This window comes from Mandrillus leucophaeus, unplaced genomic scaffold (genome assembly GCF_000951045.1).
Source record: "Mandrillus leucophaeus isolate KB7577 unplaced genomic scaffold, Mleu.le_1.0 Scaffold777, whole genome shotgun sequence".
NCBI lineage: Eukaryota > Metazoa > Chordata > Mammalia > Primates > Cercopithecidae > Mandrillus > Mandrillus leucophaeus.
Genome location: NW_012108441.1, coordinates 228,226 through 243,577, shown reverse-complemented (window position 1 = coordinate 243,577; position 15,352 = coordinate 228,226). Strand labels below are relative to the sequence as shown.

At 41.3% G+C, this 15,352-nt stretch overlaps 1 protein-coding gene across 2 annotated transcripts in view; it reads right to left on the bottom strand.

The window, feature by feature from the left end:
• Positions 1-8,811, bottom strand: part of MID1 (midline 1) — a 172,712-nt gene extending 163,901 nt beyond the window's left edge. For both annotated transcript variants that reach the window (XM_011966829.1, XM_011966831.1), the window contains exon 1: positions 8,303-8,811. The gene's annotated coding sequence lies outside the window, so the exon portion shown is untranslated. The remainder of the gene's footprint in view (positions 1-8,302) is intronic.
• Positions 8,812-15,352: the final 6,541 nt, after the last annotated feature.

The following is a 15,352-nucleotide window of genomic DNA, read 5'->3' as shown; positions in this document are numbered from 1 at the left end:
ATTTTCCCTTTTTTACTCAGAACCATACAAAAAGGGCAGCATCAATCTCATTAGAATTTCACTTTAAACATCGACCACTGAAAAGGAACTCAACTGAATCACTCACCAAATAGCCAATTTTTCTCTACCACTTTCCCCATCATACGATGACTAAAAGAAGTCACACTTTCTTCTCCTATTTGTTCCATTTTACCTTCCTGCACTATTTCCTCAAAGCACAGCTGATTAATTCATGGGCTAAATGACTCATCTCATTCCCTAAACTTTCTTCTGTATAAATATAATTCTCCTAGTTTTTACTGTCTGATATGTTCATACTTAACTAAAATCAGAGCAAAGAATATATACATAAAAGAAGCACAAAACCCAAATATAAGATCATTTAACTATTTGGATGTTTTGGATAGCATTTTCCACTAAAGATGATATAGTCTTTCCTGAGTTGCCTCATTATAAACCATCATTCCATTCAAATTGCCTTGGAATTTATTAGCATATTGAATTACAGCACATGACCTGAAAACATCCAAATTATATCTTAGTAGAAGGCATGTGCAGTCACAAAAGAGAATGAGATGGGGAGTCTAGAAGACTTAGGTTCTAGGTATAGAACCTAAGTCTCCCTCATACCTTGCTCCCAGATGGAGGGTAAAGTGTTTCTTGTGCTAAAATGTCAACCCAGAAATGCTAAACTTTAACTGGTATTCTTAGTCTGGATTCCTAATGTATTTCCTACAGAAGATTGATCGTATGTAAGTAAATAAATCTCTATTAATAATATTTGGTGGTGCCGTCCATCTATATATTGCTTTATTTGGCCATTCATCTACTTATTATTAACTCAGCAGGGCATTCAATGAATCCATTTTCCCAGTAACAATCCCCTTCCTCCTAATTGTTTGGGGAAGACCACTTCTAAATACACACAACCAAAGCAACACTCCAAAACTTGACATAGGACAGATAACATGGTCTACTGCATAGACCCTTTAGTAATATATTAGTCTTGTTGTTTCCATAAACTATTAAATGTCCCTGAAATTTCTATTTTGTCATTTTAACTATAACTCTGGGTCTTTACACCTACCGGCAATGAAAATGCTTTGTCCAGCACAAATCTTGAACTTCACTATGAAAAACGTGGTCACCATCTACATGGGTAAGGCTTCAGTCTTCTCTCAGACACGCTATCTCAGTTGTGGAGTAATCTTGGGCATGCCACTCACCTGCAAAATTAAACAACTGCACATGGACCTAAGGCCTAAACTATCAGGCTGGGTTCAATGAGAGCAAGCAGCAGATTCTATCTTGGCGATTAGGCTTTGAGCTATTGGAGGGCATGACCCATTTCGTAATCATTTCTGCAGTACGATCAACTCCAAGGTGCTTACCATGTTTTGGGTTGTGTTCTTGCCCAGAACACAATTGAACGGTATATATATATATATACATATATATATATATGTATAGAGAGAGAGAGAGAGAGAGACTATTTATGCGTCTATAAATGGACTATATATATATAAAACCATATACATATGGTTCAGTAATCATAACCTATGTTAATTTTCTCTACTACTGATCTATTTAGTCCTTGCTGTTTCCCAGACCTTTCTAATGCCCTTTCTTCTTCATATCCCTTCTGATTTTAAGGAGCATTTTCCATTCTCTGTTTTACTAAAATTCATCCAGCATGCGCCTGTAGAACACTTAATAATTCTTATTGTGTGCCAGACACTGGGCTTGGGTCTGGGGATTCAAAGGTAATTAAGATGTAACTCTTGCTCTGGAGTAACTCAGTCCCAAGATAAGCAGACAAACGAGTAGAAATACATACACCAACTCAAATACTCGTGTGGATAAGAGGATGCTACAGCTATTTCCTTTCCACTTATTCTAATACAAGTAGACAGTGCTCAACATACAAAGAGCACACTTACAAACAACCCATACCCACAAACGCCATAATTCCCTCTCAATTGGGGGCCTGTGGCTCCCTGGCTGTTACTCACAAAGACCCTAGTGGGTCCAGAAGTTCAGGCAGGATGAAATGAAGAGGTCTGACCCACAGGCAGACACACCAGCAAGTTCTGTCTGCCAAAGGCATGGTCCTGCCCCCAAATATTGTCCCTGAAAAGAAAATCATGTGTTTTGTAGCTCCAGGCTCTACTGCTTAAAATATCCCCAATTAAAGATTCATCCTAAGGGTTAAAGGGCTAAGAGTCATGAGCTTTGGCTCACCCATATTACTTCTCTCCTGCCATGTGGTAGAGACCGTTGACTAGAGGAAACAGGAGAGTGGTTTGGAGGTGGGGAAGGGAAGGGTGGGAAGATGAACAATTATGAATTCACTATATATTAGGACAGGCCTGGGGGAGATGCCCTAGTGAGACCAGAAGACATCAGAAGGATGGAGAAAGAAAGGTGAAAACTAGTACAAACTTCATATTTCAAATATTGCCATGACTGGCCTATTACCGAAAGTATGACAATTCTTTCTCCTTCTGTTTCCATCCTGTATAACACAGGGGCATGTCCTCAAAACTCAGAACTTGATCTCACATTAATCAGATTGATTACTTTTTGCTGGAAAATGTTCTGGGTTTCAAACAACAAACTCCTAAAACATAAAGTATTCCTAGATTGGGGACTACCTATGAGTTACTTTTCTCTATTGAGAAAAATCAATTACTATTTAATAATTATGAGAAATCTGCTTTATGTAAGAAGTCATAAATTTCTACAAATGGACATGTGGGCTAAAAATCAACTAAATTTCACAATTACAAATCACTTCTCAAGTCTCCGAAGTTCAGCAAGGTTTTGGATACCATCAATTTTTCAAGTGGATCCCTACCCACACGAATATAGATATTAATGAGAAGCCATTTTGACCATGGAAAAACCTGCACTGTGCTACTGGTACAATAAATTGTACATCAGATCAAAAGTTCTTTGAGGGCAGGGACCTTACCAAAATCATGTTTGGAACCTAGAAAGTGTCCCGGCACATTAATAATCACGTATAATGTGGCAGAATATATTAATTCTGTGAGTGCTCAGTAAATGTCATTGAATGATATAAGAAAGGAAGGACAGCCTTTATATTATATTCATCATAAACAATGGACTGAATATAAGACCTTCAACATCCACTTGTACTACAAATGATCAGCACCTCTTCCATGTTTACTCAGAACCTCTCTTTCTTTTTCTTTTTCTTTTTTTTTTTTTTTTTGAGACGGAGTCTCGCTGTGTCCCCCAGGCTGGAGTACAGTGGCACGATCTCGGCTCACTGAGAGCTTCGCCTCCCGGGTTCACGCCATTCTCCTGCCTAGCCTCCTGAGTAGCTGGGACTACAGGCGCCCACTACCGCGCCCGGCTAATTTTTTGTATTTTTAGTAGAGACGGGGTTTCACTGTGGTCTCGATCTCCTGACCTTGTGATCCGCCCGCCTCGGCCTCCCAAAGTGCTGGGATTACAGGCATGAGCCACCGCGCCCGGCCCTCAGAACCTCTCTTTCATAGCACAAAGCAGGTAAGTTACTTTCTTTGGTCTGGTTTGTTTTTTTCAGGAAAGTCCCCTCTTGGCTTTTTCTTCTGTGCCTCAATTTTCTGTGCTTCTACTATCACCTGACCTCCTGGAGGTCATTAACCATCCTGATCTTGTGTCAATAGAATATTTTCCTCCAGAGGGGGAAAAATATTTCAGATCCAGATGGCTCCCTAATATTGTGTCCTTTTTAGTTTAAAGAAATTTTTATAACATGCCAGCTCATAAAACTGGGCAAACAAGTTTCTAGAACAAAACCCCTGAGCTCACTTTTGTGTGAAATCAAAGGAGTTGATAATGAGCCAGAATCTTCCCGATAAACTGCCTTATATGTAAACGGAGATTAGATTGCTGTTTGACCTGGCTTTATCGCCCTTTCTTTAATCACAGCGTATTTGATATTCTCTTCCTTGAATGAACTCATTTTCATAGTAGCTTTGGTCACAAGATTAAAGAATCGCTAACTAATTGTTCCAAATAAGCAGAGCAATTCTCTCTAACTCTGCCTCGGGCTCCCTGCAGTGACGTCCGCTGCCTGATCTTCCGACCACGAGAACTTCAAGCCTGACCCCTGCAGGTAGATAACTGAAATGTACACCTCTAATCAGATCCTGGTCTTTCAAAGTCCCATCAAGTTCTGAAAATAAAAACGTTCATACTTACTACAATAGGGATATTGATGACATTTATATGAAATATTGTACTTCCTTTTCATTGTATAAATTGCTTTTGGAAAGTAGCAACCACTTGTTTAAAAAGAATTTAAATTACGTCTGCAAGATACTCTGGTGTGGTTAGCCATTACTTCTTTTTGCCTATGGAGAAAAATCCGAATGATTTGATTTAACTGGGATCCTCAAATCACGCGGGTTAAAAATGTCCTGATTTGCCCCTACCTTTTTCTAATCAAACAAATTACTCTTTGTCCAGTAACCAAATCCCCTCCTTTCACCAACGCACAGCCCAGGTTGCCATAGCTACCTTGGATGTCTATTTACCACACAAACGATCAAAGCCAGGAGACATCCACATGTGCACTTTGCCTTAAAACTTGCTGGAATGTCTGTGGATAACATGCAACTACCAATTAACAGATTTGCTTGTAGCCTATGTGGTCTACAGCCAAGCGAACTACAAACATGACTCAAAAAAAATTATTTCAAAATGACCAACAAGGATCTTTAAACTGACAGCAAGTCTTATGATTATAACATTTGCTGAAAGAAAGATAGTAGGGAAGAAATTAAAATTTTAACATATGTTGAAGACATTGAGCTCTCTAAACCATGTGCAAAAACTTAAAACATCTGTTGAAAGGGAACATTTCTCAGATGCATATTTAAAATTCCTGTTAGTTACTGTATCTTTCTATTAGATTTCATAAAAGCTGCCTGATCTCAATGTTGGGAGAAATGAGAACAGAACTGCCTTTTGAACTGTTAGAGTCTGTACTTTCAAATGAAGGAAACCATACAACATACTTGGGACACAATATACTTGCCAGTTACAGAATGATAAGAAAAAGAATGCTGTAAGAGAGATTCTGTTTTAATCCCTAGAATGCCATTTGAGATCCTAAACCTGCACAGGTAGTCTTTCTGGGTGGGTGAGTATTCATCCCCAGACTTGCCCCTAACTTGCTGTGTCTCTTTATACTTAACCTTTCTCTGCCTTCGTCTCACCATTTGTTCAATGAGGATCAAATTGCCACCTCGTTCTCTCCTGGGGATATGGCAGAGAATAAATAGATCGTATTTGTAAAGGACTTTCTAATCCTCAGAGGAAAGATTAATACGAACACTTTCGTTATTAAGCCAGATGTCCTTGGGCATTTTAATTCCAATCTAAAGAATGCAGAACGAGCTAATCAAACAGATCACAGCTTCCCTGAAACAGCAGCATCCTAGCCTTGCAAGAATTTAGCAGCTATGTGACTCATTTTGTTTTAGTAGATCAGAAATACATCATGCACCTTCTTCCCTTAGAGTTTTTTCTAAAGTCACCAGGATGTTAGAAACACAAAATATGTCTAGTAGGCAATTTTGCCTAGAGAATCTGATTCCCCCCGCCCTCAACACACACACACCCCGCCCAAGAATGAACTATTTGTTCTTCTTGTGTGTAGGGACAATGGGTGGATTGCCATGTGGGGTGGATTTGCAGTTGTGGGAATGCCACAGGCAAACCTGTTGTTTTTGGCCAGGCTTCTAGAACAGGTGGCCATGCTTTTCCTTTTGCCTGGGAACAGAGTAAATTCCTTCTCAAGGAAGGTACATAAAAGTTTCCCATTTATGATCAGAATGCAGAGACAGGTTGGCATATATTTTAAAATTACTTCCTGATCAAGGTGAGTCAGATTTACACTTTTCTTTGGCCTAACTCAGCCGTGGTCTTAGGAACCCTCAAAGAATACTATCCTTCTACACCTGAAGTGGTGGCTTCAGGAGTGTTCCTTTTCTGCCAACCTGGCAGAAGCCCAAACCCCTCTGAATCTTACAGCTAGGCAAACAGCTTTCTAATTCTGCTGGCAATTTTTGGCTACCCAGAATTTCTGGCTATCAGTGGCAGGCAAGGGTCTCTTCTGGGCTGCCACACCAGTGTATGGCATTTGTGCAGCCCTAGGGACAGATCACTCATCAGCAAAGAGATTGAATTTCATTGCTGAGCTGATGACACACAGGTCTGTTTGATAGTTAACCCTGTAAATCCAGCTGGAGCTGCCGGGCTGAGATGACAAATTGGCTGATGGGTGCGATTCACCCTGCCTGGATTCTACAGTCAGGTTTCCCCAAGAGAAACTCAAAGTAGGGATTAACCCATGCCAATAACACCGCCATCTCATTCCTCCCTACATCCTTGTTCTGACTGCAGTGAAACAACTTGCTAGATTCTGGAAACTGTCCTCGTTCTTTGGATGAACAATGATCCTGTCTCTCTCCTTCATCTCCTCCCTTGTTCCATCCCACCCTCTTTTTAAGTTCTGAACAGGCCAAAAAAATTAGTAGACATACATAGCTGTGAGATGAAAAGTTGTCCATTCATTAAATAACTAGGGAGTTCGCTACTTGTGCCCCTAAAACTTCAATACTGGGCTGTTTTCCAACTTCATGTAAATACCACAACAAACTAGGCATGGGAAAAACCATCCCAAGCTGGGGGAAGCAAGCCTTGGGCAAAAGGAACGGAGACTGCCATGGTTCCTGAGGAATTGTGTGGGAACAGGGATTCTGGAAATTGAGCTCAGATACCACTAAGGAGAGGACAGGTGGCTCTGCACAGGATCAAATAACTTCTTTGTTGCAGCTAAGGACCTTTGTCAAAAATGTTTTGCGTTCCTCTTTTTCCTTTTCAATCCTTTCCAATTAACCTTCTCCTTCCTTTTCCTCCTCCCACTTTAGTAGACATTAAAAGTATGAGGTTGGACTGTGAGTTTGCAGAACTTAAAGAAAACGAGCGTCTGCCCCACAGTCCCCAGCAAGGCAAGGGCAATTCATTGCAAGCAGAGGGCACTTGCTCCTCCGCAAGTGTTTTTCTGCACTCCCTGAAACTTGCCAAGCATGCTTGCTGAGCGAACAAGCGAGGGGGCCAGAAGGCGGAGGGTTTGCGCTGACCATTCGACCATTCGAAGGGGGCTCTGCTTCATCTCCCAAGGCTGTGTGAAAGGGACAGAAAGTTCTAAATCCCTCGCCTGCGCTCCTAAATGGAAAGCTCACTTCCCCCAAAGTGTGCAGGGTTGCGAGCGCCCAACCCACTTAGAAGAAAAAGTGAAGAGCTTTTCCGGTTGCGATACAGATGCTAACTTTCCCACTCAGATTTATTCAGGGCTGGTAAAAAGCAATAGCATTCCTCTTGAAATCCCTGCCCTTCCAGCCTATTGGCATGTTTTTCCGGCCTTGTTTTCTCCTTATATGAGTATTGCTCTTGATATTTAAATATTGACATAAGATTTTTCCATAACTTTGATTGAGTTGTAAATCACACCCTCTCCTTGGCTTCCTACATCAACTTTTTCTTTCCTTTTCTTGCTTAACAGCAAAGCTATAAACCTCTTCCTGGACTGATAAGGAATTTTATCATCATGCCCCAGAGCCACGGAAGAAGCTGTTGGTTTAGAATTCTTTTCAAAGACTCATTTAAGTAATCCCCCAGCCCTTTCTCCCCTCACTGTTTTCAGGGCTGTCTTCTCACATCCAGAAGCAATACAGTTTCCAAACTGCTACAACAGAAAAACAAATTTGCATTTTTCTGGAAGGACTGCCTGTGCTCATTTCAAGCTGGTTCCGCCTTCTCCGCCAGAAACACAGTAAGTGCTCAGAATGCGAAACCAAAATGAGATAAGCGGCCCCGTGAAATTCTTTTCCAGGACATTCAGCTGTCTTTATTCTAGCCCAAAGCATAGGGTAGAGACACTAAAAGCTCGAGACACATCCTGCACGATACATTCCAGCGGCCGCAAACTGGAATTGATTTACATATATTCTACAAACTGCTTGTAAGCCCTTTACAACGACTGCCTGACATCAACCACAATTAGAGGCAAAAGTGGGGGCGGGTGGCGAGGGCCAGACCGGGGTAGCTCAGGTAATGTGCTTCTTTGGTTGTCTTAGAAAAATGCAGCCCCGTCTTTCCGCCAAACGCATCGACTATAGCCAGGCGCCTGCTAACCAAGCCAGCTCTCCGGAGTAACAGGTCGCAGGGGTCCCGGGCGGCGCCCGCCCCCTCCGCCACCAGCGCAGCCGCCTGAGCTTACCTGCCTCATGTTTAGAATCCCATGACCCATCCGGCAGGGAGCGAGCTGCATCGGAGCCCGCGCCGCAGTCTTCAGAGCGGAAACACCGAACCCGACAGGATCCCGCAAGACAAAAGCAACCCGGCGAAATCTACGGGCAGCAAAGAGCACGTTTTCGTCCTCTTTTTCTTTGATCTGTTGCTACACGCACTCTGCCCGAGACAATGTCAAGTTTCTCAACCTTTTCTCCCCCAGCCTATGAAAAGTCGGTCGCAGGGAAGCGAGGACCGCCTGGCTCTTATTTCAAATCAGTTCTCAGAGACGTCGTAGGTGGCTGGCTTGAGCCGCAGAGGAGCTTCGCCAATCAGAAGTAAGGGGGTGGGTCCTGGGAGCCAGAAAGGCTGCCTCCGCGAGGATTAGGGGAGCTTTCAGGATTCAAATGACTGGAAGCAGCTGGAAACAGAGTCCAAAGCTCCAAAAGTAAAGGATGAGTTCTATTCTTATCTAACAGCTCTACTTCTGCTAAAAGCTTAACTAGCTAAGGGCCTTAAATCCTTGCATTTTAAGAGCTTCCTAACAGCATTAAAACATTTGGAAGGTGCAAAATTATTTCAGCCAGAAAAGTTCAACACTCAGGACCCAAGGGTATTTTTAAAAGGATATCTTGCACTGAAGCCCTATTTTTGCAAAAGACTGGAAAGGAAACCAAATTGTTATGAGTAACACCTTAACTAAAACGAACAATCCAGAAGGGAGGTTGTTACCTACCTCATCTCTATATAGATTAACTGTATATTCAATCTAAGAAAAATAAATCTTAATGGGAACGTGCACACAAATATTTTGAAATGCAGCAAATGAACAAAAATCTTTACCTACTGACGGCCCGAGGCATAATTTCAAATATCACTGTTGTCATAGAACAATACACACTGACATTTTGTTCAGGAAAAAAAAAAAAAAAACTTAGTAAATGCATACACCTTTCTCTATGGTTTGGCTTTCCTACAGGGTTGATCTGTTGAACTTATGAACAGGGACAAGCTGGACATCACCTTGGCAGGATTGCAGGAGAGCTGGAGAAGTAGTTGGCTTCTTAGAAACAAACTCAGACTCAAAAAAAATTTCCAAAGTTTGCTTTCTTAACTCCATATAAGCAATAACTTTTTTCAACTCTTAGCCAACATGATTTTAATGTAAATCTACCTTTTGGATTTCAAGAAAGTGCAAGTTGAGCAAAGAGTACTTTGTGTAGAACCAGTTCCATATTTTTCCCCCAAGAAATGACCGCAATTTTGTGATGATAATTCAATAAAGATTTTAAATGTTTTGGTATCAGGGGAAAAAAAACTTTAGCAAATAATGAATTGGTGGCTTCAGGAGTGTCATCTGCATGGGTTCAACACATGTGAGCTCTGCCCAGTTCTACGAAAATTTAGTGGCCCAATAACTGGGCCTGGAAGCCCATAACCCTCGCCCCCTGTCTGAGTAGCCTAAGGAGCCACCTAGTGACACAAACTGACTTCAGTCCACTTCTTGTACTTTTCCTTGAGAGCCCTTCATATGATGGAGTTCAGGATTTCTCAATCTCAGCACTACTGACATTTTGAGCAGGATAATTCTGTCATGAGGGCTGTCCTGTGCACTGTAAGATGTGTAGCAGCGGCCCTGGATACTGCACACTAGATGCCAGTAGCACCCCCACAATCGTGATGACCAATAATGTCTCCAGACACTACCAAATGTCTCCTGGGTGATGAAATCACACTTTGAAAGGGTGGTTCTCAAACTTGAGGGTGCAAGGAAACTTCTGGGGAGGTTGTTAAAAATGCAAATCTCCAGGCCCCTGCACCAAAAGAATCTGATTCAGTAGGTTTGCTGAGGAGCCTGAGAATCAGCATTTTATCCCACTGACAAAGGACTCTGATTCACTTTGAGAAATATTGCGTCTATCCCTGCCCTAGGTATGCCCCAGCCACAGGACATAGGAAGCTACCCAGGGCTCCTGCCATTAAATACCGCTGGAGTTTAATCCCATGGCACATCTGTTTACCACCTTCAGTAGAAGCTACAACTGCGTCTGCCTTCTGCTTTCATCACCTCAAAGGTAAATATGAGCTGGGATTTCCTCTCTCAAGGACTGTGCCCTTTTAATGTTACTTCCATTTTTATTCTCCTTTGACTCACTCACCAACTATCCGACAATCTCAAATGTCACCACTCATTCGTGGTTTCCCCAAATGCCCCAAGAAAAATTAATCCCTTCCATCTTCTATGCCCTTAAAGCAATGTACCCTTATAAAAGAGGTTTCAGAGAGCCTATTTGCCCCTTCTGCCATGTGAGGACACAGCAACAAGGCGCCACTGATGAAGCAGAGAGCCCTCACCAGACACCAAATCTACTGGTACCTTGATCTTGGACTTACCTGCCTCCAGAACTATGAGCAATAATTGTCTGTTGTTTATAAATGGCCCAGTCTAAGGTACAGTATTTTGTTATAGCAGCCTGAACTAACACAGTGCCATAAAGTATGCTGCCTCCTTGATTCAGAAAACCTCTAAAAAAATGAATGGTGGGGATACACAAAGTCTGCTTTTTCATTTACAAATAAGCAAATGGAAATTTTTAAAATTCTGAATGAAATAAATGGTCCTTTGGAGGATGTTCATTGAGTGAGGATTTGATCCACCTATTAGAAACAGTGAGGCCCAGTGTGGTGGCTCACACCTGTAATCCTAGAACTTTTGAAGACCGAGGAGGGCAGATGATCGCGTGAGCTCAGAAGTTTGAGACCAGCCTGGGCAACATGGTGAAACAATGTCTCTACAAAAAAAAAAAAAAAATAGCTGGGCATGGTGGTGTGTGCATGTAGTCTCAGGTACTTGGGGTGCTAAGACAGGAGGATCACTTGAACCCAGGAGGTCGAGGCTGCAGTGAGCCTAGGTTGTGCCACTGCACTCCAGCCTGGGTGACAAGTAAGACCCTGAAAAAAGGAGAAAAAAAAAAGAAAGAAAGAAAAAGAAAGAAAGAAAGAAGAAAGAAAAGAAAAGTGAAGTGAGTAAAGGAGCTTGCTCTACCAAACGAACAGATGTTCTGTTCCCAAATTTGTGATTAACAATGTTTGCTAATGTTAGCTGAAGGGATGTTCGAAGTTTTGAAAACTCTTCTTCAAAAAAAGCAGCTTAATTGATAATCTTGTTAGTTATGTGCGGGTTTGGTTATTAACAGACCTTGTAGCAAACCTAACATAGGTTCTGGGTGGATAGTCCTGGACAGGCGGCACTACTCAGACATGGACAGGCTTTGGTGTGGTGCCCTTGGACGATACCTAACAGTACTTGTGCCACCTCTCTCAGTGATCTCGTAGATCAAAGAACATGGAGTGAATGTTTGTGTAAGTAAAAAATGGCTAAATATCAGCAATTTCACATAGATTATTTTTATATGTGTCAGGGCATATCAAAAGTCAATGAAAATCAAGCTGAAGTTGTCTATGCAGCCACCTGGAGAGTGCCCAGTACAAGTGCACAGACTTTGGGAGCTATGAAAACAGTATATTTATTCTCCCTCAGAGGTTTCAGAAATCCAGTTGTTTTATTATGGGGACAGAGGGAAATTTATGGAATGCTGTGTTTGAGGTGATTAGTAAAGGCAAGTTAAGTTAACAACATGAGTCCCCACTTAGAAAAAAAAAAACTCATCTATAATTCTTATAGAAAGTCACAAAAAGAGAAGCAGGTACTCCCTGTGTACAGGTACTCCTTAAATTAGTTTCTTTCAGTTGGTTAAGGGAAACAATGTGGTATACCACAAGGATGGGCCAAATAAGACTTGGAGTCAGTTTTCTGTGCTGACTTGGTCACTAACTGGCTAATAGACCTCAGATAAGCCAATTGATGTTCTAAGCCCAAGATTTCTTAGGGGACAATTGCACAGACTGAATAAATTCATATATTGGTAAGTGTGCCCAGTGCAATTGCTATTGCTTGTTGTGTAAATGTGTTGGATGAGCAACACTGGAAAGAAGTGAAAAAATCTATGATGTCAGAAATGTACCCTAAGCTTGTTGTTTCCTCACTAGAAAATTAAGGAATCAAAGCAAATCATGTCATTTTAAATTTTAATTAAACGTTACTATTTAATAATTCTATGCTTTCAAAGGTGAAACATGTTAACAATATCTAGTTTGTGTTAAGATTAAATATAGCGGATTCTTCATTATCTGCCCTTGAGTAATCTGGTAAATGGTTTATGCATGAATTTTTAATATTTTTATTTTATTTCATTTAACTTTATTACTTTTTAAAAAATTTTTTGAAACAGGGTCTCACTCTGCTGCCTAGGCTGGAGTGCAGTGGCATAATCTCGGCTCACTGCAGCCTCAACCGTCTGGACTCAAGTGATTCTCCCACCTCAGCCTCCTGAGTAGCTGGCACCACAGGTGTGTGTCACCACGCCTGGCTAATTTTTTTACTATTTGGAGAGATGGGGGTCTTGCTATGTTGCCCAGGCTGGTCTTGAACTCCTGGGCTCAAGTGATCCTCCTGCTTCAGCCTCCAAAAATGGTTTATGCATGAATTTACCAAGGGCTTCTTATATCCTCCTCCTGTCATCAAAATCTCCACTCCCAATTGAACTTTCTACTTCATTTCAATACAATAATATCAGCCGGGCGCGGTGGCTCATGCCTGTAATCCCAGCAGTTTGGGAGGCCGAGGTGGGCGGATCACGAGGTCAGGAGATCAAGACCATCCTGGCTAACACGGTGAAACCCAGTCTCTACTAAAAATACAAAAAATTAGCCGGGCGTGGTGGTGGGCGCCTGTAGTCCCAGCTACTCCAGAGGCTGAGGCAGAAGAATGGCATGAACCCGGGAGGTGGAGCTTGCAGTGAGCCAAGATCACACTACTGCACTCCAGCCTAGGCAACAGAGCGAGACTCTGTCTCAAAAAAATAAAAATAAAAAAAAAAAAAAATAATATCGTACTTCCCAAGAATAATTCTTCAATTTCTGTCATCTATTTTTTAATTATAATTTTGTATTAAATTTGAAGAGGAAAATTATTTGAATTGTTTTTTAAGTGATTGCCTGTATCAGTCAGGGCTCTCCAGAGAAACATAAAACAGGCTTATGTAACTGTGGGGTCTGGCAAGTCTGACATCCATAGGGCAGGTTGGCAGGTGCAGACTCTTGTAGACATGAAGCAGAATTTCTCCTTCTTCAGGGAAACCTCAATTTTGCTGTAAAGGCTTTAACAAATGGGGTGTGGCCCACCTACATTATCAAGGATAATCTCCTTTATTGACGTCAACCGATTGTAGATATTAACCATATATCTTCAATATACCTTCATGGCAACACCTTGATTAACATTTGGTTGAATAACTGGGTACCACAACCTAGCCAAGTTAACACATAAACCATCACAAGGCCTGTGCCCAAACATTTGTATATCCATTGCAACAACAAGCACAGAGTATATGGTCAGTCAATAAATGTTTACTGAGTTGTTGTGACTAATAATAATAGTAATAATTTTAAAGTCTCCATTAGTAGAATGTCATCTTCTTTATCAATAATGAAATTTTGCTAACCGATTTATTATGTACTTATCAACTGCAACACTGGAAGCTAAGAGCTCTATTTTACTTAATTTTGAGATTAAATGTTTTCTAGCTGACAGTTCTTTACCAAATCATACTATCAATCAAATGTCAGAATATAATGCAATTATTTTCATACCAAGGCTCAACATTTTTGCATCCCATGTACTCTTTCTTTGGAAACCACTCAAAGATGTGCTTTAGCAAAATGAGAGTGTTAAACTAAGAAAGATAAGTCAATGGGACCCAGAAAATAGAGGCACGAACATAAAAAGAAGTAAGGAAAGTCCAGGATGATAACTACATAATTATCATGCAGTTATGAGCAGCATCTTAGAAAGGTCCCGTCTAAATTGTAGCAGGAGGATGGAGGACTCCTGGAGTTAGGACTCTGAGAGAAAAATGATACTATAGTTAACATTTGAGGGCAAACAGGTACACATAAATATAAGCAATATGTGAGACTATTATTAACTCCAGGCAAAACAAAAGAATGCACAAAAAAATGAAGCATTGTTATAGAACAGTCCTTAACTTGGCAGTGATTTCTGATATAGATACTATGGCAGAGACTACTGGTAGCCAATCCAGTATCCATCTTCCCTTTGCTTCTTTTCAACAGAACCTCAATTTACTTGGGGCAAAAATGTGCCCAGCTGAAGAACATTTCCCAGCCTCCTTTGCAGGTATAAGTGATCATATGAAACTATTATTACTATTATTTTTAGAGACTAGGTCTCGCTGTGTTGCCCAGGCCGGAATGCAGTGGCTAGTCACAGGCACACTCATATTGCACTACAGCCTCAAACTCCTGGGCTCAAGCCATCCTCCTGCCTTAGCCTCCCAAGCAGCTGGGACTACAAGCTCATACCACCACGTCTGGGAGGCCTATAAAATTTTAATAGAAGCTGCTATGTACTATGTAGGGCTTTTGGGAAAGTTATTTAAAGGGAATACACACTGTTTGCTCTTTGCCCTTCCTGGATTTCTCCACCAGGAATGGTTGCAATGTCTGAGGGACTAGGGCCTTTCTGTAACCATGACGAGGACAGAACACCTAGTAAAGCTGGATAACAGAAAAGATAGAAGGATCTTGGATTTCTGATGACATCTTGGAGCCTCCAAATGAGCCCTGAGCTTCATGTTCTATGGAAAAATAAATTGCTAATTTGTTTGAGCCAATGTTTTGGGATCTGTGTTACTAGGTGAACATAATTTCTGACACCATTATATTGGAAGAATGTGGGATTGGGACGAGGAGGGCTAATTCCTTTTTGATCATATGTAGAATGTTAAGAATAATGTCCAAAATTCATAAACCAGGAAAGAGCAGTAAAGACATATTATGGGAAATATGGAGATACATACCAGAAGAGATATTTGCCAGTTGAAAGTGATTGTCCCTAGGGTGGAGTGGGATGGGACAGGGATTACTGTTTTTCATTAAGAGTCTTTCATACATTTGT